Genomic DNA, 25,989 nt, shown 5'->3' on the forward strand with positions numbered 1-25,989 from the left:
GCCCTTTGTAAAGCACTTTGGTCAGCTCAAGCTGTGTTTAAATGTGCTATAGAAATAAAGTTGACTTGACTTGAATGGCAGACCTAGACAGACTAGGCAGACAGCCACGGTGGTTTCAGCCATGGCTTTATTTGTCCTGGAGTACTGCTCTCCTTTTATTCTTTTCTTCCTCATTTCTCATTCCTCTTGCCCTACTGGCATTGGGCTCATCCCCCAGACTTATTAGAATGGCTTTGACCTCATTATTCTGCATAGACCCAGCTGCTTTCTCCTTTTTAATATCAGCAAAAGCTACAAAGAATGAGGTGTGTGTGTGTGTGTGTGTGTGTGTGTGTGTGTGTGTGTGTGTGTGTGTGTGTGTGTGTGTGTGTGTGTGTGTGTGTGTGTGTGTGTAAGCGTATGCGTGGGTGCGTGTGTGTGTGTAGGAGGTGGGTATTGGTCATCAAAATGTGTCCGAGTCCCACAAGCTGTGAGTCAGATAGAAATGAGAAAAAAGGGAAGAAGAAGAGGCGCGCTGGCCATCAGGGAAGAGTGGGCAGACCTGGGGAGACAGGAAGATGCAGGTGTTTGGCTGGTTTCTGTGGAGCAGGTGTGTAGCACACGAGTGTGTGTGGGTGTGTGTGTGTCTCATTGTGCGCGCACTCTGGTGTAAGGGTAATCCTAGCCAACAAAATATTGAAATAAGCACTGACACCACTCAGATTGAGAAGAATAATTTTGACAAGGGACTGCAAATGATTACTGCATTAGTGTCCCTCCCTCAAGAAAAAAACACAACACCTGCACACCTCCGGGTTTGTGAGCTACATTGCACACAGAGTAGATAGATGTGGATGCCCATGCTCCCTCTCTTCGTCTCTCGCAAAGAGACATCCTTACAGAAACACACACACACACACACACACACACACACACACACACACACACACACACACACACACACACACACACACTTCAGTGCAGGTGGTCGGGAGGATGTAAAAGGGGGGGAGAAAAAAAAACGGAGTTGCTAACAGATCAAAAGGATCTTCATTGTAACATTTGATCATTACATTATACTTTTTGTTGCCTTCTTTTCAGCATGTAAATTAAAGCTCATTTGTCCTGTTGTGGAACAGAAAAATGTATCTTGAATGTAAATGAACAAAACCATTAAGCATCTATGAACACAAGACAGTGTAAACACAGATATGAAGATATGCACACAGACACAGGTGGAATTTTGTTTTACTATTTACGTTATCTGCTTGGTTGTAATTAGTTTTCTCCACTCTGCACTAATTAATTCAATTATTTATTATTATGATTATTATTATTATTATTATTATTATTATTATTATGGAGGAGGATCCATTCTAATGCCACAGTTTAAGCTATTATAATTGCAGTGAGTTTCCAGATAGACACGAAATATGTAATGTGCAAATATAGATAGTAAATTACAAATATTTTCTTCATATTTTGTGGGGCTAAATCTGTTGCCTTGAGGTTGGGTTCTTAGAGATTTATCCAGAGTAAAATACAGGTAGATAATAAAAGCCAACAAATTCACAGCAGCATTTATCTCTCATTGACAGGAAAAAAAATAACTGTTAAATGTGGTGTTAAATATAGTTAGGAGCCCTAAGGAAATATGGTTTAATATTCCTCAAAAAAGATAGAAGCTGCCCAGGTCTGTCCCCCTGCTAAGCAAAACAATGAACACCTTTCCCTGACAGCAGCGAGCTGCTGAGAACATTAATAACAGCCCTCAGACTACGGTGCAACTTCAAACAGGATCAAGAGTCAATAACTCTTGAGGTCAAAATTAAAATCAAAAATTCACAGCCACAAGTTAAGAGATTCCAAAATAGGGGAATAATACTGGATGAATAATTTATCGGTTTCAAATGAGAACACACTGATTCAAGGATGAACACGCAATCCTGTCAGTGTTCGCCCTATAAATAGGCACTTTTCCTTGCTGTAGCAGCTGAGCCCATTCAAACATCGTGGATATATGGCAGTCCCAGGAGAGAGAGAGAGACGTGTCACTGGATCACAACAGTAGAAATAGACAGCGGTTACCATGTAGCCTTCACCGCCGTACCCAGCAGTAAACATCTGTGCCATTACGGGTGTGAGCTCCAGAGGATGAGGCCTGGAAAGAATCCGAACAGGCAATTAGACTACCTCAGGCCAGCTGCTCTCCATCCCTGCAGCAGCGGGGCCTTCTTCTCTTGGAGCTAATTACATAACAAAGACAGTCTTTAATCAGGTCTTGCCTGTCCCCTCCCCTACACCCACCCCCCAGCAGCTTCCTTCTTCCTCCTCCTCCTCTGTCCACTGTCTCTCTGTTTCATCCCCTCGCAGATTGCAGTTTCATACAATCTGTGAGCGAAAGGAACAAGGAAAGTAAAAAGGCCTATGGTTGCTCTTGCTCGTGTTTTTAGCCACGGCGCTGTCTGACTGGCTTGCTGGGGACTGTTCGCCTGCTGACCTTTCATGCTCATGAAGACCCTTACCATGAATTAAAAGAAAAGGAAACATACAATCAATTGTGTTAGCTGGTACAGGCAGTGCAGAGATCTGAACATGTGACTGCTGCTTCTTTGTGCTTTAGTCTGAAAAGATGCAATTATTTTCTGTTCTTGTTTATGCTGTCTCTCAATTATTCAACACCTTGACTGTAAAATTTAAGTGTTTTTTTTTTTTTTTGGTTGTGGTGAAACATAGCTCTCTTTCACAGCCAAGAAAACATACTTAACATTGTTCTGTCACCTTGATGGTCCCTAATTTAATAATTCACTAATATAAGAAACGCTTAGCAACATGATTTTGAAAAAATGACATATTCCAGACGTCTACTACTGAAAATGATGTATTACTTCTATTATTATAGATCCCGCTGAGCTCTAACTGAGACCAAACACATAGGATATAGGATAACATACTTTATATGTCTTTTTTCTGAGTGAAGGTTTGGCAAATAAACAGAATATATATATATATATATTTGTTCATACAATATAGCAGTATACACATGCATTATATAGCTTATAAACATCTAATATATGGTTATATATGGTTATTTGGTAATAATAATTCTTTATATTCATTTCTGTAATTAGTCACCTTCATCAAATGTGCAGTCTCTGTATCAAAGTAAATTGTAACTTCTTTCTACATATTTGGTTATAATAAAGAAAAGAAAAATATGTATTATAATTATTATTATCATTATTATTATTGTTATTTCAACCCAGGGTGGGGTCGTTGATATCCCAAACAATGAGGTAGTAAAGCCACTGTCAATAAACCACAAGGGTTGAGGTGTATCTCTATTTATTATGAGTGAGTCGTCTGGTTGAGAAAAATTGACTTCTGTTTCTACCTCAAGCTCTGCCTCTCAGAGTTTTTGTTTAGTCTCACCATGAAAAAAAGAAATCTGGTGTCTCTGAAGAGAAAAGATGGGTTTAATAATGATGTCTGGTGTCCACAGAACATTTCTCATTCATCCCACTTACTGGCATAGGCTCTTTGTTTCTCCACACCCACAGATAAATGGGAGAAAATACTGATGCAGAGTAAGTTTTGTATGGGTGAAGTTTCTGAAGACAAAGTAAAGCTAAAATGAAGCTTTTTTCTTCTTTTCACTGATAGAACTTACGTCTGACAAACTAATAAAACGATAAGCCTTTCATCCATCCATTCATTCGTTCACCCACTTTTCAGACGTTTACCCAGTTCAGGGCTTCGGTGAAAACAGGGCCATTTTTATCTCGAAATGCTGTTCTCATAAAGAACAGAAAGTTTTTCTGAGATTTTTAAAAAATAATTTACGGTCTCCTAGGACTCAGTCTCTTCATCTTTCATATCTCACAAATTGTCCTCAATATCAAACTCGCACTCTGCTCATCAGCAGTACATTTATTCAGGTACAGTACAAGTACCATTTTTTAGGTATTTTCCTTGAGTATTATACTCCAGTACATTCAGCTGTTACTAGGTACTAGAAGCTTTAGTGTTGTGCCTCACTTGTAATTCACTTTTGATAAAAGTTGGTGGTCACAAAGGGGTTCCAAATATATTCTTTTTGGTAAAAAGCTTGTATGTAGAAAATAACATTCATTCTGTTGTTTTGCATCTTTTGGCCGAGCAGGAAAGCCATCTGCAGACAACACGGGTCAGACAGGTAATAGGTGTGAGATCTAATAACCACACTAACTTCAGCATTGTGTTTTCATTAAATATTAACTTGGAGAGGGCATTATGTTTGGAAATTTCTACAATGCACCAACAGACTGAATTAATGGGACTGAGTATCTAAAAGTAATAAGTTACATTAATTAAATAATTCAAACAGCTACATTACTTAGTACATTTTTAACAGGGTAATTAGTAATCTATAAGATATTAGATTGTGTTGGGAAGTAACCAATAATTAGGAAGTAACCTTCCCAACACAGATGACATGGAAACATAACACTTATAGGGAACCTTCTGCTTTTACTTTAGACACTTAAAGGACTTGTTGTTGCTACTAAGTAAAATATAGTGTAAATGTAGTGTTTCTACAGTGTGGTACTGCTGCTAAAGGATCCGAATACATTTTCCAACACTGTGTAAATTTGTACAACACAGTACATGGCACTACTGTAAGACACTTTAAATGCGAGTAAGGCTGTCCCATATTCTCAAAGGTAAGTCTTATAGGAGGCCAACCAAACCCAAAGCACATACATATTATGCACATACATTGTTTAGAACGGTGAGCTCCACCAAATGGCGTCAAGGGGCCGTCTGAGTCCGAGATTATTAAACTGATTTCGTCTCGTTTCTCTCTCTTTTTGTCACAACAGGAGCTCTTATCCTCCTGTGCCATCGAGGCGCAGCCATTCTAAGTTGGGGATGAAACATCCATCACAGTTAATGTTCTTAAGGAAACTCTGGGTTATCCTAATTATCACAAACTCAGACTAGCACAATTTACTTGTTTAATCAACTCATGTGCTTTTGTTTAATTAGCTGGATATGTGCGGAGAGAGGGAGAGGAGAGAGAGAGTTTTTGGAAGAGAGAGAGACTGAGAGAGCCAGAGAGAGAAAGAGTGAGAGAGGTGGCCATGCACGTACAAACACTCTTTGCCTGAGGACAGAGGGAATTAGAAAGAAAATTACCAAGCCATTGTAGAATTTGCACTCAAAGCACAAAAATTAGAGACATTTCACGAAAACTCCTGCAAAGACCAATTCAAGGTGCAACTAAATCTGCTCAGCAACCAGGAAACTACACTGAACACAAAATGGCTGACACCATGGCACGATCATTGCACCGCATACCTATTTCAAAGTGAATTCTTTTGTTTGTCGTACCCAAATAATTTCACAAATTATTTATAGAACTGGTTTAGCTGGCTGTTTATCTTTTCTTTCGACGTGATTTGCTGGGTCGCCACCTGAACAGGCCCCGTGCTTTAGCAAAAGTCTGGCTAATGTTGCAGTCAGAGGTTAATTGCATCTCAACTTTTTCATACGTAATCCACCTTGACTTTCCACTTCTTATTTGCTTTGTTTGACAAATTAAGATCAGGAGGAGGAGAGATCACGCTCTCTTTTGAAGTCAGAGACAATTCTCTGAGAAAGATCCAAATTCACATTAGTCCATCATTCCTCGCTATCATAATTACTCTGTCCTTTCAAAATCCATTATTTAACTCCCTGACCTTTGCTAATAAAACCAGTCTTCATTGAGAATGATTAAAACAAAGGACAAAATCAAAACCATTGCACAACACCACAGACCTTTCTTCATAATTTAAACAAATACTACAAAGAATTCAAATTATACAAGTATGTGCATATGTATATAATGGGATTAGGAATGTTTAACAAGGGCTGGTTAAATTGAAGGTTATCCTAAACAGGGTACAACCACAATTTTTATGTCTTTGAAAATAAATTTGAGTCTTAATTTTCCTACTGAATCCAGCAAATTTGGGATTACCAAAGTAAAACCACATTTATGTGGCTTTACATTCACTATAGATATACATAATTTGAATCATAGGTGGTATATTGACTCTTACAAAACATACTTTCAATATTTATGAGCCTTTTTAGTCTTAAATATCACCAAGCAGATTACTATCCTAAATGCCAAATTATTATTACATAATATTTGATAAAGAATAATAAAAAGTTAATAATGAAGCCATACTGCTTAATTCTATGGTATAGCCAGCCATGACTTTCATTTTTATAAACCTTCACAAAATATCTTAAAAGGGATATTTTTGGTGAAGGGACATGAATTCACTTTGCAGAAAATTTTATCTTTGTGACAGTGAAATGAAAGAAAAACAGTGGATCAAAGCCTTGAGGCCAAGTGCCTCAAGTCCTTTTACTCAAGTGGAAGATTGTGTTCTTTTCTCCAGGACCCAAGTGCACACATGATCCACTCCCCATCCTGCAGTGCAGTTCCCCCGTCCAGCCGTCTGAATCTAACCTGCTACAGTGTCAAATGAGACCAATTACGTCTCCCACCAATCAATCGTTCCCAGCAACTGAACCAACATCAAACTCATTGATTGAGAACAAGGCTCCGGTCGACGTAAGGTGATCAACCCCTCACAACTGCTCTCAGCCACATTGATTTTTTTTGGCACTGCACTCTGGGCAGATAAATAGATATTGTTAGATAAAGTACAGTAGCTAACACCTATTCTCCACTGTAACTTCAGATGTTTTTGATCCAACTTCTATAAAGTCACTGTGGAGAGAGTTGGGTCGGTCTCTCAAACTTTTAGGAAATGAGTTAAAAGACAATGATTGTGCTTTAACCATGTAGTTGCTATATGTGTTGCTACTGACCCATGTTGTTAGGCTGCATACTGCATTTTAAGCAGGTCAGCACATTTGTGGTTTGATTTCAGAGACTTATCAGACGATCTTTTCTTAAAAATGAATGTGAAAATCAAAAATCCATTCAGTCTGTGGTTAGGATTTAGGCAATAAAAGCACTTTGATAACAGTAGGAATTTGTAGATATATTGTGACTCGGACAGTTATAAATGGAAGATGCAAAATGAGAATCTCAAGTTTTACTGCTAAAGTAATTTAATTGTGAGTTATTCTATTGCTACATAGCCAATGTTAGCATTAACAGCTTTTTACCTACCAGTCTAGAAGAAAAGTTGTGAGTTCTACATCAAACTTCATTCCTTTACTCACCAAGAGCGGTCTCCAGCAGTGGACAGAAAAGCCCATGTTAATTATTTCTATCACTCCTTTTCTTCTACTGACGTTAGTATGCTAACCAGCTATCTAGCTTGTATCAAGTTACTGTAGCATCCAGTCTGCCCAGAAGAATTAGCACTGCTCAGAGAGCATATTATAACCTCTCTTATTGTAAACACAATGATGGCTGAAGCTCTTGTCAAGACTGGTAAGTAAACAGTTAATGCTAAAGTTGGCTATGGAGCAGTAGAAAAACTTAGAAACAGCTCCTTTAAATAGAATCATTTTAAATTCCATGATCATTATCTATCCATCTTCATTACTGTTGGTTAAGAGTAAAGACACAGTAGCAACAGACAAGGAAAGAGCAGGAAATGACTACAGCAGTTAAGGCTTGTGTTGGAGGAAAAAAAAAAAAGCCTAAAAGTTTTAACTAAGCTAAGATGACTCAAGAAGAAAGGGTGGGTGAGACGAGGGGATGTGGGAGAAGGAAGTATATGAAAAATGTTCCTGCATTTCCTGAGCTTAATAAGTTTCAAAGACAGACGAGCAGTATTGTTTTGTCATCTTCACCAAGCCCCACTATGTGTTTTTGTTTTGTTGTTGAAGATTAATCCAATTTCTGATTGATAAGTAGATTACAGATACCGTAGGCACACTCGCTTCTCCCTAAGCTGCTTACTTGTTGGATTCAGCAAGTCATCAGTTACCATGATAACAGGTCTTGTAGCTAATAGTGAAAGGGTTAACACTGGAATTATTATGTGCACACAAATACAATAAGTGGGCGACAATGCAGAGACTATTAAATATTATGCATGTGTATTAGAATTTCATATACCCAATAACATTTCATTGCATTGTGTAATGGTGGTATGAATCATTTTTGCTGCTTCCTGGATGGCAGATGATTGTATTAAATACGTCTATTGTTACCTTCACTTTCCACCCTCTACTTTAACAAATGCCTCACTCCATTGCTCTTTCACTTCTTTCAAAGCTAATATAATAATGCACTCTGAGAATTGTCAGCCTTGTCATTCAAAACAATCGCAGTGACTTTCTGTTACCAGGGCTTTTTTTTCCTGCTTTGCTTCTGTACAGACTTAGGAAACAAATCTCTTGCCCTTGTTAGGGCTCAAGGACACACAATGCAGTGTGACCAGTATTATCAAATTGTTACAAAGACAAACCTTGAGAGCCTCTGGCTACAAATGCCTGGGAAAGTGTTTTGAATTTTTTATGAAGCGTACCTGATGCAGAGAGCTGGATTCTGTGATAATGTCACAATCACAAATCGGTACAGAGTTACTGAGAGTTTTTACTCAAGTGCTGTGCATTAGTATGGATAATTGTACTTTACTAGAGATTTCATATGAGAAAGAATTGGATAGTTCATTTATGGAAAAATTTGTCACATTTCTTCTAGAAAAATATGTTTTAAATTCAGAATTTGTACCTTTCACTACAAACTCTGGAAATCAGTCTGGAAACCGATGATCACATTCAGAGCTAAGTTTGTCAAAGTCAACATATCAATTATCATATAATAATTATAATTTTGCAGTGATTAAAGTGCATTCTCTGATTTAAATAAAATGGCTTTGGTCGACTCTTAAGTGATATCTGTTGGCTATCAAACAATGAACACTGACACAGTCTGAAGTCTGTCCTATGTGAAGGAACAAACTATAAACTTTTAAAGCCAACATTTACTACACAAATTATAATGCTGAGTGGAGTATAGATTTTAAGAGGCACTCAGTCAATTTCACCCACCCAAGTTCAGTTTACTCATCATAAGGAATACTACTCAACCTGTGAAAACAGTTCTCTGATAACTTCTGAGGTTCTGGGGGATTTCATTTTATAAACGTATCCTGTGTTCCTGAGACAGAAAAGTCAGAATATCTCGGCCTCTGCTGCTTTGATTTTGACTAGTCTTTGCTTGATCTGTCCCTCGCGAGTTCCCCATCTCCTTTCAGGTTAGGAGTCACACGCTACACAAATGTAAAAAACATGCTAAAAAACTGCTTTGGGAGGATGTTGTCTCCTGAAGCTGATAATGTGTGTTTCAGGTTGAAACACACACAAGCAGGGACCAAAGTATCAAAGAAAAAAATGTATATTTATGTTTTAGGGGAATACTGTGATTATTCACTGAAACTGGCAAAACTTGATGTAAACACTAGACAGACAACATTTCAACATATTAAGGAATTGTATGAACTGTGTGTACAGGACCCCCTTGAAAACAAGATGGTTCACCCCAAGGGGTTTATCCTTCCAATAAACATGTTTAACTATGGTACAGAAATTTTATTTCATGATATTTTTGTGAAGGCTTTAAATGGTTGGTATGTATTTTCAGAAAGCTGATACCCTGCTATTCCCCCACCTCTTGCATTTTTCTTATCTGTTCCAGCATTTGAAAAGCAGAGGAGACACATGGGATCAAACTGCTGCAAACTGATCCCAGTTTAGTTTGAGAGCACATGTTCCTTCAGAGGCGGTAGACTGAAACACTCAAACATCTCTTTTAGTACACAAGATGCCTGATATCACATCGTACAGATGTGAATAATAAAGTGAGCATCTGTAAGAGATATTCCTCCAACCTACATTTCCATGCTGCAAACAGACACTGCTCTGTTAGACCAAAACAAACCTGCAGAACTTCCTGGCCTTTTTTGCCATGGACCATTATCTGCTTTAAATGCACTTCCAATTGAGCCTTGAAGCTGTAAAACCTGGTGTCTGGCTGAGTGAATATTCTGGGACTGATCATAGAAACAGCAGTCAAGTTTCCTTTAAAACGTGTTCCTACTGCCTCCACCAAGGTGGCCTGAAACACACAGGTCTCACGCATGGTAATCAGATAAAAAGGTTTGTCTGAAACTGTTTGATGACCACATTAGAACAACAGATATACCAGGTGATACGATCAGGCAAAATGATCTTTTATAACAGGCAGGGAAATGTTGGACTAACAAGTATCAGATTAATGTGTTGCATTAATCCTCTGCCTATAACACAAAATTAATTTCTGTGTTAAAATAAGTATAATCCCCTGAAATGGTACTAAGCTTACTTTTCTGATAGATTATGCCTTCTTATTTTACAAAGTCAAAAAGGCAAGAAGGAACAAAATGTTTGACAGGATATTATCATTATATTGTCAAAAGGAAATTTTTTAGGTTGATAATCAGTTATACTGGAGAGATTCTGACAATCTAGGAATATACATGTTTTCAATCGGGTTTCAGGCCACATTATATTTCCTCTTTTTTGCAATGTTAAAGAATTAAACATTGATTATATCACACAGATAATCAAAAAGGCTGTCCCCTGTCTGTCCACCTTAAAAAGCAATAGCATCAGTGTCTCAGCCACTGCCTAATAATGCTAACATTCAAGTAACAAAGCTCTCCACTGGTTGTATTACGACTCTTGTGTTCTTGTGGGAGCAAAAGAGGAAGTAGTGTGATGTTGTTATAGATCCACAAAGTCTATGGAGGTCAGGGTATTTGGATGGGCCAAGAAAAAGTCATACTTTGACACAGAGGACCACTCTTGGCTTCAGGTTTCCTACAGACAGTCAAAGTTGGTTACTTTTATATATATATATATACACACACACACACATCTCCAGTACAACAGGATGTGAACTCAAGTGGGCTGGTCTCCTGCATGAAGCTCCCAGGGTGAAAATGAGCCCCACTTTGTCACTGCTTTTAACAATGACCATGATACATCCTCAACCTAAACTAAGTTAAAGGGACAATTTGGGTTATTTGACGTGGGGCCTGAAGCAGAAATGGAAAGGAGTGGGCTACAGAGGACTGGTAAGCTCACTTCTTTCTTTTCTTCATATTCACACTTGTAGCCTTCAGACCGAAACAAATGTTGCCTCTAATGACATCAGTTGAGGCAATTCATCAGAATTTTTTTTTTCCACATTTGTAGTTGTACTTCCCAAGATCTGTTAACAGACTTCGATGTGTAAAATCACTTCACCTTTAAGGCAGTGTCCTGATCTGACTGGTTCCCCCATTTGGAATATGGAAACAAAACACGATTTATCTATAATTGAAACCACCAACACTGTTTCCTCTTCTTTAGTATCAGAAAAGTCCTTATTGAAATACATTCTAATAACTAACTAACTAGGACGAGCCATCTTTTTGTTTTTCTGGCATCTCTATTCAGGACAGTTAATTAATTGGTTGGCGAGGGGCGTTGCATGTTGGAAAATGAGAACCAATTACGTCTCTAGTTCTATGGCTTAGCAACTACTGCACAATAGACTGATGTCACCCAGACTGAGTGGAAACAACATGCTGTGCCATGCAGTCACTCTTAGCCAGACAGTTAAATGAATTAAACTGAATGAATTTGAATAAGTGTCTCAGGGATAACAGTCACAATATTGAACTCAGAGTGGCCGACAAAACCAACTTCTCTAATTCAAGTGTGGTAAACCTGATTAGAGGCTTTTCAGGGAGTGCATCAGTTCAAACAGTGCAAACAGACCAAATTGGAAAGAATTTGGTAATTATTCAGTGAGGGCAGCCAGTTGAGGTCAAATGTAGTTGTGGTATGTTTATCTGACTAAGTCTGTCCATCAGGGAGGGTTTTGTAATCACCTCTGATTTGTCCACATCAGATGTTTAAGGACTGGTTAGAAGGGACTGAAGATCTACATAAAACTCATTCACTCTCTCAGACAACTCTCTAATGAAAGTGCTTAAATATAGTCTTGACACATATAAAAATAGCTTGCCTTCTTTCTGCGCCCAGAAGATGATGAAAAAAAAAAAATCGAGGGCACTTTCTTTGCCAAGTTGGTGGGCATCATCAATGTGAAAATGCACGGTGGCTGCTCGGAACAGTGTAATGTCCCCTTTTTTGTAGATGAGAAATTAAATATATCAGAGGCTGAAGAGATAAATGAATTTGGGTGATGGGGACAATTCATCTTCACTGCTTCACTGCACTTATTTACCAAATCTTAGCTTTTAGAAAGGGCTGCAATGTTGGCTTTAACCAAGAAGGACATGACAGTGTGGCTTCTGTGGCAGCCACGGTCATCATTCATCTCAGCTGGATTTAAATACTTCAGAGAGACCCATACATCTGAAACAATTCAGGGCTGAGGCTTATGGTGACTCATAACGTATGCTATTCACGTACAACGATGGGAGTGAACTGACATCTTGTGACCGTATTTCCATTCACACAACCTTAAAACATTTGTAAGAAGAATGTTGGAAAAAACATTATATAAAAATTCCAGTGAGCAACATACTTTATATGACTGAACCACAGACTCAGTTGTCTAATTTGTCCTGAGGTACGGGCAGTGGGTAATTTTACTCAATTAATAACATGGTCAGAAACAGGCTCTGGAAGTGGAACTGGAAATGACTCTTGCATCCTGGTGTTAAAATACTTCAATGAAAAGAGAAGGAGGAAATGCTGACTGATACAGGTTGTTTCAATACTTAAATACTGTTGTTTATACAGTACACTGCATGGAGCAGGGTTCAAATAATAATAAACTTTACAGTTGGTGATTACAAAGAAATGTTCTTGCACACTTCAAAGTCTCAGTGACAGGTGCGTAGGATAAAAACAATCATGAGCAGAGAATGAAAAGCATAATATCATATCCTGCATGCTCTTGAATTTAGGACAAAATAACTGTTTTCAGAACTAAAAGGCATCAAATATTATTGTCTTTTCTAAAGTTGCTGAAAACTTGGTTTTAAGTATTTCTCTATAACCTATATTCATGACTGAACACGTAATTACCAAAGTTAAAGTTTGGAATAACTGTACAGAATAGTTATTTCCAACACTCTGCTTCATCAGAACTGTGTGGGTGTGGTTTGATCAGGTATGTTTGACTGTGGACTTTCAATATAAGCAAACCACTCCACAACTGTCACCACATTTTAATTCAAATATCGTAAAATCCTGATTGATGTTCAGACGCACTAAACAACTAAGCCCCACTTAGGAAAAAACAGTGAGAACCACACAGACAAAAACACACATACAGAAATCTCTCAAGTGAAGTAACTGTAACTGAAAACAGTGTGTTCATGAAAAGAACCTGTCAGTCATAGTAAGACAGTGACTGAAAAAATGAGGTTTTCATGGGGCCTTTAAATATTCACTGCCTTTATGTTTCAAGAGTCTTTACAGCTAAGGGTCTTTACACTGCCTCAGTTGTCATCACAGTGGGGTCAGCTCTCTGTATCAAAATGAGCTGCTCTGATGAGTAACCTTGATGACACGGGTGTGTGTCCAATGACTTGAAAGAACAACCACATGCAGGGCTGTGTTAGCCTTATCAAAGATCTATTGATCACTTTGTGTGAACATTTTTCAGCCAAGACTGGCAGCTTGCCAGCGCCTCTCCTGCTGACAACACAACTTTAGCTGCGCCACCTCTACATAAATGGATGAAAATCTGTCTTCTTTTTTTTCCTTTTACAGTTGACCAGGCTGCCTGCATTCTCAACCATAAATCCTGCCTGGCTTTTCTGCACCCATTTGTCCAGAGGCCTCCCCGGAGCAGCACTGGCAGGCGCCCCAGTCCTGGGGGTTTCGATCACCCCCCGCCAGACAGATGGCCCTCGCGCTGTAATGGTGAAGTTCTTAGCTGAGCCTTAAGCTTTCATCAACAAGGCCTTGACTGATGAAGACACTCATCATTCCAGGTTAGGAGCCATTAGTCTAAGATCATGTCATTTATCTTATCCTGTAAACGCCTGCACATTTTTAAAATGTTGTCTCGTGTTGTCATACACACAGACATTTCAGTGGTTTTTGGCAACTGAAAATAATCTTGCAAGTGAGATCATCCACCCTGAGAGAATGCAGCCAAATCAGCCACCTATTCATTCAGTAAATGTTTAGCAGAACTCTATGTTTTTACAATAAAGGGATTTGACAGATGAAAATACTCAACTTTGTAGTTTAAACAGTCTTTGATCTGGTTTCACAACATATTTTTTGTGTTCTTCAGGCACAGTGAGGATCAAAACTGAAACACATCATTCATCCATTGCTGCTTTTAATGATTAAAGCAAAGAATTGTTTATTTTTTACACACATTCAGTGGGCATGTATTTGTTCCAGTGTCTATTTAAGATCCATCACGAGATGCTCTGTCAATTAGCTCTAGCTTGGCAGCATACACATCTATGACAAGGATTTAACACTAATTGCTATTTGTAACCACCACAAACTTCACACTTCATTATTTTCAGGGCAAAAAAAAAAAAAATCACATATTGGTAGACATTTGTCACCCAGACCACTTTAACATGCTGAAACTCTAATATTACTGCTATTATACTACTACTACTATACTATTTTTGTGGTTTTTCCCACTCAATTGAGTTCACTCTTGTCTAGACAAAGCAGATTAAAGTGGAGCTCAACATCAATCGTGTTGCAGGAGGAGTGAGGTTTACGTAATGTCAAAAGGTCGCACTAGTTGTTGTTCTGTGCGAGCGCTGAGGGATTTTATCAAATTTTAATTTTAAGTGCAGGTTGTGGTCATGTCCAGCTACAGCTTGTTCATCTACCCTGCACATAAAACCTAAATTATAATTCAGCTTGGTTTTTTATCTCTCAGACATGCTAGGGTTTTAGCATCCACCCTGATACAACATCAAGGTGGGTTTGTAGCCAAGAATTAAAGCACAGAATAAACCGCTCACATAAAAATTGGATTCAAAGAATAAAATCAAAGGACTCACAATGCCATAATATGAGCTCTTTCAGGAAGCAGAGAGGCTGGAAAATCAGTACGACTTTGGAGTTGTCACTCCTTGACTACAACATAATTAAGCGAGGATTACAAAGCAAGTCAAGAGTTGATCATCAGGGGGCTATGGGCTAATTTCAGTCATCGACTGATGAATATCTCTCAAGATAGAGAAGGAAAACAACATGCCTCTCTTGATCATTTTGAAAGTTTTGGCTGAAGTTGAAAGTCTCAGTGAAAACTGCGGACTCCTCTTAATCACTGTGTGGTTTGCTTAGGGATGCCAGTGTTTACAGAGAGGAGTCTGATGAAAAACCTTTGATTGCACGATGAGCATCCACATACTCACTCTGTCGATGTTTTGGCGCTTCATACACTATAATTCTAACTTCATATCATCAAACGAATGTCCAAAAATACACTCGAAATCATGAGGGATTCCTCTCTAACCGAACTGATTAGTGGTTGACAAGCCCAAGAGCTTAAACCAAACAGCACCTATCGTGATATGAAAATCATACAGATCTTCATTGGTTGTTTATCTCATGTTTCCTTTTGTGCCATTGAAAGAGACGCTAACAGATGAAGTCTTTGTTCAAAAAAAAAAAAAAAAAAAAAGCCTATCGTTAGATTTATTTTAAGGAATAATACTTTCAAAATCAGACAGTACCACAGGGCTACACTCTTCTACTTCTACTCTATATAGGTGCTGTGTGACATTCATACTTCACACAGTACATAAATTGCCTGTTCACAAAATTTCAAGGCAAGATATAGAAAAGATGAATGCACAGACTAAGTAAAACGCACGAGAGGGTGGCCACACATCTCTAAAAGTTGCTGCACCTCAGGGAGTGTGAAAAGAAGAGCTGGCTGCACAGTGGAGCTGCGGTGCTGAATCAAGAAAAAAACTAAACAACTTTGTCTTTATTGGTGGTGAAAGTCTAGTATGACCTGTACACAGCACCACACTTCCAGTACTAGGCAATAAAGACAGAGGAAATAGTGTAATTAGTTTAATTGGTCAGACCTCCCAATGTGTGACAATTGTTTTCCTTTTCAGTTGGCTTACAAACTCGCAGTCATGCACACTTACAGTTTTATTTTCATTTTGATTTCATTTTAGTGTTTTTTTTTTTTGTATTGATGCTGTCGTGTTTAAACGTGTTCTTTAAATTAAACTCTAATGGGTTTCATCAGTCCACCTCACTTCTACAGCGTTTGCTTTTATTTCTCTTTGTTCTCTTTATTGTGTACATTACATGGTGCACACTGTATGAGTGAATAAACAAATGGAATGCTCAGCAAAAATCATCATTAACAAAAGCTCAACAATAAGCCTCCTCATGACAATACTCATGGGGAAAAGCAGACCTCGGGGTTAAACCACCTCATATAATGATAATAACTTGCTACTTCCCAAGTGAGCTGCCAGCAGCACAGAAAACCAAGAAAGTAAATGAAGTGTTTCTGTGTCAAGAGGAAAATTTCAAAGGAATAAAGAAACTGTTGTACAAGTAGATAGTTAGAGATTGGGATCTTATAAACATATTTACTAATGACAGTGAATACATACTTCTTTTTTTTTTTTGTCTGTGTGGGTGAATGGAGTTAATTGTCTTCACCCATTTTGCAATAGTCATTAATAGATTAATGATGTGTAAATACAGAGAAACTGGAGACATCACACGTCGCATGTTTATACAACTACTACGTGCTACATGTGCTACACAACTCTGACTAACAAATCACGCTGACTTTCATGGCTCCTACTTCCTGAAACATTTAAACCTGCAAGTGTAGCTGGACACAAGCAGACATATATGTGTGGGTGTGTTTTTTTCTGTTTTTAAGATCATTAATGGAGAAAGAATAAAAAACACTAATCAGAAGGGAAGTTCATAAGAGGCAGAATACTGTGTCAGCAGGTGGAGATGGGGCAAGCGTCAGGTCAGTAATGGCCAGTCCAGGTCCAGGCCAGTTTCTCCTCAGAGAAAACTGTCTCTGGAAGCTGTAGTGTCCCAATGTGAAAACATACAGCACTATAAATAAGATTCCAAGGGCAGCTGATGTCCCTTTTTATTTCAGGAGACGCTGCATTTTCTATGCGTGGAGCAATGAATACAAAACTATCTAAGAAGATACTAAAAGATTTTAAAGAATCTATACAAATAATTAGATAAAACATGCTAATCAAAGTTTGTTTTTGTGTTTCTCGACTACAGCTGAAATTACTGTGCTGACTCGTCTGGATAAATACAACCTCAACTGCACTGCACCTCTGCTCAAGCAGGTTTGTTCAGAGCCATCACAATCACACAGTCATCTAGTGCTAGTTTGTGCATGTGGCTGTGTGGGTTTTATCATTGTCAAACACAGGAGTGACATTTAAAGAGAAAAAAAAACAAAATAAGTTTATCTTTCTAGATATTACATTTATAAATAATTCATGTGACAAAATAATCATGAAAATGTTTTAAATTGGGTGAAATAGGTTGTGAAATTATTTTTAATTTTCAATTTAGACAGTTGCAATTCTCAGTGGAGACACTTCAATAGCAAGTGTAGCAAGATATTCTTTAATGCATGAGTGGTCCTATTCTCCAAATGGAATATAAAGTGGTCAAATGCCTGAACACACCATTTACTGTTAGCCAAAGCAGACACTCCTACCAATACCTGGACATTTACGGGTCACCTCTTGATTAGCTTCCATTGTCACTAATGATCCCTTCGTCTGAAATATCATTTCAAGACTTTGACAGAGTGTGCACCAATTTTCAACACGTTATTAGGGGAACTGTCGAAACAGAAATGGACGACTTTCACGGTTCTCTCAAAGCAAATGGTACTGCAAGTCATGTTAGACTTGCGAGGTGCAAATGACTGGGTGAGTGAAGGAAGGACTGAAGGGGAGAGTCTTTATTTCAAAGCCGTTGGCTCCAAGCCAAGATATTTCGAATTTGTGCCTAAAGGGAGATTAGGACAAACCTATCAAGGACTTGTCATTTCACAGAACTTTTTACGAAGCTCTGTTCTATATGGTGAGTGATAAGCAACTTTAACAGGAGGCTACTCAGACTGGACTATATTGTGTCAGAGCATGACGAGCACCTGTCTGCATACAGATGCTGCAGGCAACAGTTTAAATCCACCATCAGTTGTGGCTCTTTGACATAACAGATTACCAAATCTGACAACTGCAAATACCTTATGTCCCGTCCTGGACCAGAAGTGGGACATGCCATCATTAACCGCACCCCACAGCTTTTAGAAAAGTTTTTTTTTTTTTTTTTTTTAAACTCCCTACTTTCAGGCACATACATCTCACCATATGTTGGGGGCCATTTGCTAGGATCGCCCGAGGGCTCGTAGAGAAATGCAGCTCAAGCCAGAACTCTACTTTGCAGTCAGGAAAAGAGGGGTCAAATCTGTTAATGACTGGCCCACTTCGCTGGACGAGGTGTGGAACTGGCCCCAATGCCACCCCCCCCACCCCTACCCCCCCCCCACACACACACACTCCCCTGTCTTTCAATACGCCATCCATCTGGCTGAACCACTCAAAGACTTTCCACGAGGAATGTGGCTTATACTTCTGTGAGAAACAGAGTGGATCATTGTTCAGGACTCTGCTTCCCAAACCTCAAATGGAAATAATTTCTTCTCTATACATGTTAGAAGGCAGCTGAAGTTATTGTTGTGTTAATGTGAATGGCACACTTACACACTTTGAACCTGAAGGTAAAATGTGGTATGAATGTGTGCATGAATAACAGTACCTTCTTTAATTTAATTCACTGCATTAATAGTTCAGTTGTAGAATTCCACTACATTCACTCATGTACTGTTCTTAAATGCAGTTCTGAGGTATTCGTGCTTTACTAGAGAACTTCCATTTCATACTCGTAAATACTTTTCACTATATTTTACTGATATAGTTTCTAGTTATCTTGATTTTACATAAAAGAATATATATATATATATATATATATATATATATATATATATATATATATATATATATATATATATATATATATATATGATTCACTTTTACAGAATAACTATATAACATTATACTGTTTAAAGTCAAATTATCTCCACTTTGACCAACTACAACATTAAAATGCGTATAATGATATATATATATATATATATATATATTAATATAAATGAAATGCTTATACATTAATGCATATATTGTGGTAATAAATTATATAAAATAATATAATGCTTAGATTTTTTACACACATAAGTACGGACATAAGTAAATTTTTGAACAAGGGACACTTAAATGTAACGAGTAAATCTGACACTTTTTCTAAGGTAAAGGATTTGAACACTTCTACGGTATGAACTACATGAGACAAATTGCATGAAATTGAATATAAAAAAAAAAAAAAATCTAAGACACTAAAAGTCTCTCAAATCTGTGATCCATGTAAAGTGGAGACTCCAGGCACACTGATGCTGCACAAACAGTCCTCCATTTGACGAGGAAAACACAGCTTTGAGTTTGATGTGAATTATAATCCCTACCATACTCCGTCCCTATTTTCAAGACAGATATACCAATATTCACACACATGGATGGCTCCAACATTGAACAAATGAGACACAAAAACATGACGATTATGTTGTTTTTTCCCCCTCCTCCCATCACATCGAATTACATCTTTCATGCCTCCACTTCAGCTCACAAATGTCTTCGTTCCAAGTTTCTGGCCATCAAAGTCGTAGATCCATTGCTCTTCTCATGTATGATGGACAATGTTTACCATGGCCATGATAAACTATTTCCTCATAAACGATTTTGTCACGGCCTTCTGCTGGCTGTCATGTGGGATTCCGCCTGCAGACTAAAACAACCATAATTCACTGGGTGTATTTACCTCCTCAGAGGACAGAAGCTTGACAGATGATAAATGGCCACTGCTGACAATCATCAACACATACTGCTCTGTGTTTGCCTTGAGTATAAGTGGCGCCAGGACATGGAAATAAGACTTTGACATATCACACATGTGGAGAAAGACACGGAGAGAGGAGAAGAAAGAGAATGAGAGAGACAAAGAGCGGGGGAGTCACACCTCTATTAGGGACTGGTTGAAATCTCTGATATGTATATTGAGCATGTTTGTTTCTCTGTTTCTACGCATGTTGACTGTGTAATATTTTCCTACTGTGAATGGATTGATGCTGTACATGCAAGCCCAGCAGGGGAGACACACAGCTGTAAATTGGAGATGTTTTTTTTTTCTTCTTCCCGTTGCTTCTGTGCCGTATAGTCTTACAGCATGTGAGCGCACGTCTCAGAACATAACACAGTTAAGATGATGAATGTGCGTCTCCATACACCATATTTTGTTTTGTATAAAGATGTTTCCATATGGCTTAATGATATGTAGAGGAGTCACCTGCTGCACAGCCTGTGCAAGCTTGTATGTTTCTTTCTGTGTGTATGCTTGTTGAAAATGTACATACAGTAGCACTGTGTGTGTGTGTGTGTGTGTGTGTGTGTGTGTGTGTGTGAGAGAGAGACAAGGTGGGCTGATGGTTAGAAAGACTCCCCTGCAACTGAAAGCTTGTGTCCATCAACACCCATAAAAGCCTCAGCACTTGCAAACAAATCCATACTATACACAGACTAGAGTATGTAGTGTGCTCACACTAGAAAAGTGACAAAGTATATAAGCAGACAGTATACACAGTACATTTTGAATGTGCTGTCATTTCAGTCCATCCCATAGTTGATATATTTCTGTATGGAAAAAAGTGGCGGACCGACCAACCAACAAACTGGCACTGCTATCCTTTGATAAAGGTAAAGAAATCCTTATATTCCATATCACAGTGCTTTCTAACTACACACCTGTAACTGTAACTTCAGACACTTGAGGCAAAAGAAGCACTTCTCAGCGATATTTAACTCATGACACGACAATTTTAAACACAGTTCTACTTTTTACCTTCAAACAGCTCTTTTTAAAAACACAAAAACATGTGGCCCTATTTTTTTTTCTACCAATAAACACAGCTGCGCAACATGTTTTTAATGTACCTCCATCCCTCCACCACATGAAACAAGGATAATTCCTAATCATCACGCCTTTCATCCAGGTAAAGTACACCCCTGAACACAATATTAATTAGCATGGGGTCTTTGATCTTCTTCTAACAAGGAAGTGTGCAGTCTTGAGAGTCTTGAATAAAGGAGCAGAAAAACAACACTTTTTATGGATTGAGGTCTTTGGTACTTTCCCCAAATTTAGCCATCTCATCGCAGCTGCTGCTTCCCTCGGTGTTACACATAAAAGTTGCATCTGTGGACGGTGTTATTCTCGGTAACCTTGTCCGAAATCATTTTGCTGCATGTTGGATAGGCTGGTGTGGCCTTGGATGGCATTTAGCCTTTCGCTACAGAAAAAAAGGACAATTATAGTTCTCATCTATAACACTAAAGCTACTGGAGTGCCTTTATACTCTATCCTCCGTCTTCCTCTATGTGTCACACATTATCTATTTGTCAGAGAATTAGGAGATTAGTCATGTCAGACCTTGTTCCTTTGTGGGCTATCGGTGAATTAGGCTCTGTGAAGGACATTTTTGCCAGCCAGCAGTGAAAGGATCCTTCGTGTTTGCATATATTTCCCTAACACATACTTTGCCTGCTAGTTGGGCACACTGGGAGACTACAGCTGTTCCCTACCCTGAAACCTGCCAACAATCATTACGATGGATCTGAAACTGAACACTTGGTTGAATTAGGCTTACGCAAGAAAATGTATTCCTTGTTTATTTAAGTCTAACAAATACAGAGCCATTAACATGGAATGATTTTAACTTCCAAACTAAAGAAGGGAACTCAATTCACCCACAAAATTGAACTTTTCCACCGCATGAAACTCTATCCCTTTAGACAGTTTCAATAGGGTCAAAGTCAACAGCATGACATGTGGAGGCACTTCTGCAGAAAGTTAGTGATGCATCTTATATCCAAATAGTTTGAAAGGGGCTCTGAGGATTTAGATCCCTGTCTAGATACCGTGTATTTGATTTGTTCAATTTCACCACTGTGAAAATCCAAAGAACAGGCTGTTTTCAGAATGTCAATGTTGTGTGTCATAGTGCATAATGCTCACATATCCTTCTTCAGGACTCTAAGGTCTCTTCAGAATCCTGTGCACACAGTGAAACGGATGATTCCCTGAGATATCCTGGGGATATTGGATTTCCCCGGCAGATGAAACTATTTGTGACCAATATGTCAATTTTTTCCAGTCTGTTTGCAAGGGGCAAGGAAGGCAGGTTCTGACATCTCTCGGCCTAAGCAGACACATGTTCTGCTGACCAGCAAAAGCTTCACATCTAGATATGGAGAGATTGCCTCTGTGGCAGTTTATTAACATCCTGTCCAGGTGACAGGGTCAGCTGAAGACCTGGCTCACATTTGGAGCAAATTCAGGCATGGCACTGCCGCCTGCCATCAGATTTGGACCTAAACTCCACTACAGTATTTTAGATAATATGCTAATTGTGATTATTATGAATGAGATATAATATAAAAAGACTTACTAATGAACTAAAATGCACTCTACTATCTCAGGTCAGTGTTATATTTGCCAAAATTCAATTCAGTCAGGCAAGATATGAAAGATTTCATTAAGGTATTAGAATAATAATTTAAAAAATACAGACAAAAATAGCCGCCTCCAGATAAATCACCCAAACGATAACGTTTCCAGATCGATCAGCGCTGGCAGCAGTGTAGCACTCAGTGAGCGTATCTACTTTTCACAAGGCATTTCTGTTCAGACTGATGTATATAGGAGCAGGCAGGTAGATGCAGTCATTCTTGGCTCCTCCGTGGCACTCTCTGTTCCTCTGTCTGACTTGAGAAAAAACAGCACTTATTGGCTGTGCAAATGAAATCAGTTGCTTCTGACACGAGCGTGCCTCTCAGAATTTGTTTATTGTGCCAAGTTTCATTAAATTCACTTGAAAATAAAAGGGATACTTGCAGTGTTCCCTGTTTAGTCTCATCACTTAAAATGGTTAAATGGTGAAAGGTGACACCTGCTAGTGCAGCCGCGACATGTCTGTGCTGAACCATTGTCGTGGTCCAGCTCTCTGTCACTGTTAATTTCACACTACTCTCTTATTTACTCCAAATCTAGACAGATCATCATCACTTAAAATGAGTTTCTGAGCATGCCACTATTTCGCATAGTAGCATAAACATGTTTTATTCAAATGAAGAGCAATAAGAGCACGGGAGGAAGCCATATTCCCCTTAGTGCCAGCAGGCAAGCATGTAGACAGATCTAGTCTTGCTGACTAAATTGTGCTTTTTTTTCCTGAAAATTGGCAAGCTCTGGCTCACTAGAGGCACACTATGGTGTTGTCAATAACAATGACTGCCTGTAGCTTATTTATTTTCTTATCAGCTTTAATGAGTCTGTGTTGACAGTGACATCTGTGCTTAGCAATATCCAAATGCTACCAGTTGAGATCCATGTCCATATTTGTGTTGTCTTGTGTCATACGGCTGTAGTGTATGTTTGGACATTTGTGTTTATAGACTAATTTGACCAACTAATTTGGGGTATAGTCACATATGTTCTTACAGAGCTGGACTATATACGAGTGTGTCTTTATGGACAACACAAAATACAGAACGAGTGTAACAAATCATTATGTTTCTAGAGCCTCAGAATATAAAGATATTTGTGTTTGTCTATCAGATCATTTTGGTTTCTATCTGCTTTGGTCTAGTATCTTCAAACCAATAAATCACCATTTAAAAGCATCTTATATCAATGATCATACCATGAATTAAAGCAACACTATGTTACTTTTGCTGGGCGGCGGCAACAGCGGCCACGCGCCCCTGAAGCTAACAGCTCATGGTACCAACAAGTCCTCCAACCTAAACAACCATATAGGTTTAGGTTGTTTTTTTAAAACCTCTGATACGACCCATAGGAGTGTCTCCTGAAATAGCGTCCCTACGGCAGCATGCTTACCGAGCCTCTGTTGTCATGGTTACCATAATAAACACGGAGGCTGTACCGAGAGCGGCGTACCTACCTTTGTCGCCATGGTTACTATAATAACGCTCATGGCTTGGTTAGGTTTAGGCTCTAGAACTACTTTTAGGTTTAGGAAAAGATTGTGATTTGAGTTAAAATAAGTTATCCCTCAAAATTAGAACATCTTTGTTGTCATGGTTACAATAATAACGTGGTTAACTTTGTCAAACAGTCATGGATATTAGAAACGACATAAACTGCTGGATTCACATAGGAATCGAACACCGCTCTCCTGTGTCATATTCCTGTGCTTTGCTAAACCATCCATCCGTCCCAACCTCGTCCAGACACGGACTTTGTCGCTCTTTATACAATGTAACAACATTTTCCCTTTGCTCCCGTCATGATCACTACCGCCGCTAGATGTCGCCTAACAACAAAATGCAACTACAGCTCATAATAACCTGCTGCACAACTGACCTATGGGCTTGTTTGTTACAGGAGGACAGTCTCCATGATACAGAGGAAAAGGTCTCTCAATCGCTCAGAGTACAAACACAAAATCTCAGTACAAACCAGCAAACTCACTGAACTCACTCAACTGAAGTCAGCATTTGGCTCATCTGCTTGACAACAAACGTCTGACCCCGCAGCAGTTGTGTGCTAAAATGTAGATGCTAGGAGCTAAAGTCTGTTCGCCTCTCACATGATGTCCGTACTGAGCTAGCTGAAGACCCACAGTTGGTGGCGTGTGACATAGTGCTGCACTCCTCATGCACTATGCGATCGTACCCACTAGTGTAAGAGCGGGCGTTTGGGGAGCAAAGTGTGAATGAAAGAGGCGCCATTCTCCCTAGTGCAAGTCAGTGTCCCATCAAAACGATTTTTGAAGCTCTTACTTTAAGCTGAAATTGTTGCATAATGTTATTCTCAATACAAATAGTGAGGGTTATTTTTGTACAGTTATTTCCTGTTAAACACTGAATGATAAAAGATTATTCGCTTCCGATTTTATAGTTGACAAATGAGTGAAAGTTGAATAAAAAGACTGTGGCCTTTTGCCCTCTACTCTCTCACTGAACAGATAGCTGCTGGTTTTGGACAGCTGCATGACTGACTGCATCTCCACTGAGGAGCACATTTTTCCACTTTTATACCCGGCTCAACTGCCGGGTATGCCAAGAGGCGTTTGCCTGTCTGGAGAAGTGACGCTGGACTTGTGGGCAAATGTGTGTGTGTGTGTGTGTGTGTGTGTGTGTGTGTGTGTGTGTGTGTGGGTCTGTGTAGTGTATGTGTATCATCCATGTCTACCTCTCTCACTTACTGAAACATATCCGTCCAAATTTGACAGCACGGGGGCAGACAGCCATGTTGCTGAATCCTGATCATTTAAATGCTCACAGGCCTGTTTGAATAGCAAAAGTGTTAAAAAAAAAAAAAAAAGAAAAAAAGAAAGACACGTGGTGAAAAAGATAGAGCGCAGCTCTTCACATGCCTCCACATCACATAAGGGACTGCCTGCCACTTTCCTGTGAAAAATAATGCTCACTTGTCAATCTTCCAAGAGGCAGTCAGATAGCAGCCAGTCCCATGGAGACCTATTGAGGTATATGCTTTGTTTCATCTGGGGCACGCCTCAGAGGAGATCAGGACTGTTGTATCTACGAATTGCCTCCAAAATATAGTGTGGGGAAAAAAAAGGGAAAATTTGCTACAACCCTTGAGCTGATGTGCTTGCTTCAGTATACAAAACAAAATGTTCACTTATTTGCCTTAACAACAAGGAGACTTAAAAAGGACACGATAAATGCGATATTCATTTCAAATAGAGCTATGCGAATTCTTTCTAATGATGGCAGTACCACACCCTGCTGTACTTTGTACAAAACACTGTTTGAACTTTTGTTCAATAGCACAATTGTCCCTGAACCTTTTAAAAAAAATTAGATTTATCAC

At 38.8% G+C, this 25,989-nt stretch overlaps 1 long non-coding RNA gene across 2 annotated transcripts in view; it reads right to left on the minus strand.

Moving 5' to 3' along the window:
* The window catches only part of LOC130170466 (uncharacterized), a 63,176-nt gene that overhangs the window by 26,202 nt on the left and 10,985 nt on the right, over window positions 1–25,989 (minus strand). The window contains exon 4 of one of the 2 annotated variants that reach the window (XR_008827997.1): window positions 1,373–2,140. The exons of the other annotated variant lie outside the window; for it this stretch is intronic. This is a non-coding gene — a long non-coding RNA (uncharacterized LOC130170466). Of the gene's footprint in view, window positions 1–1,372; window positions 2,141–25,989 lie in introns of those variants that run through there. 2 annotated transcript variants of the gene reach the window in all.

The sequence above is a fragment of the Seriola aureovittata genome, chromosome 6 (genome assembly GCF_021018895.1).
Source record: "Seriola aureovittata isolate HTS-2021-v1 ecotype China chromosome 6, ASM2101889v1, whole genome shotgun sequence".
Taxonomy (NCBI): Eukaryota; Metazoa; Chordata; class Actinopteri; order Carangiformes; family Carangidae; genus Seriola; species Seriola aureovittata.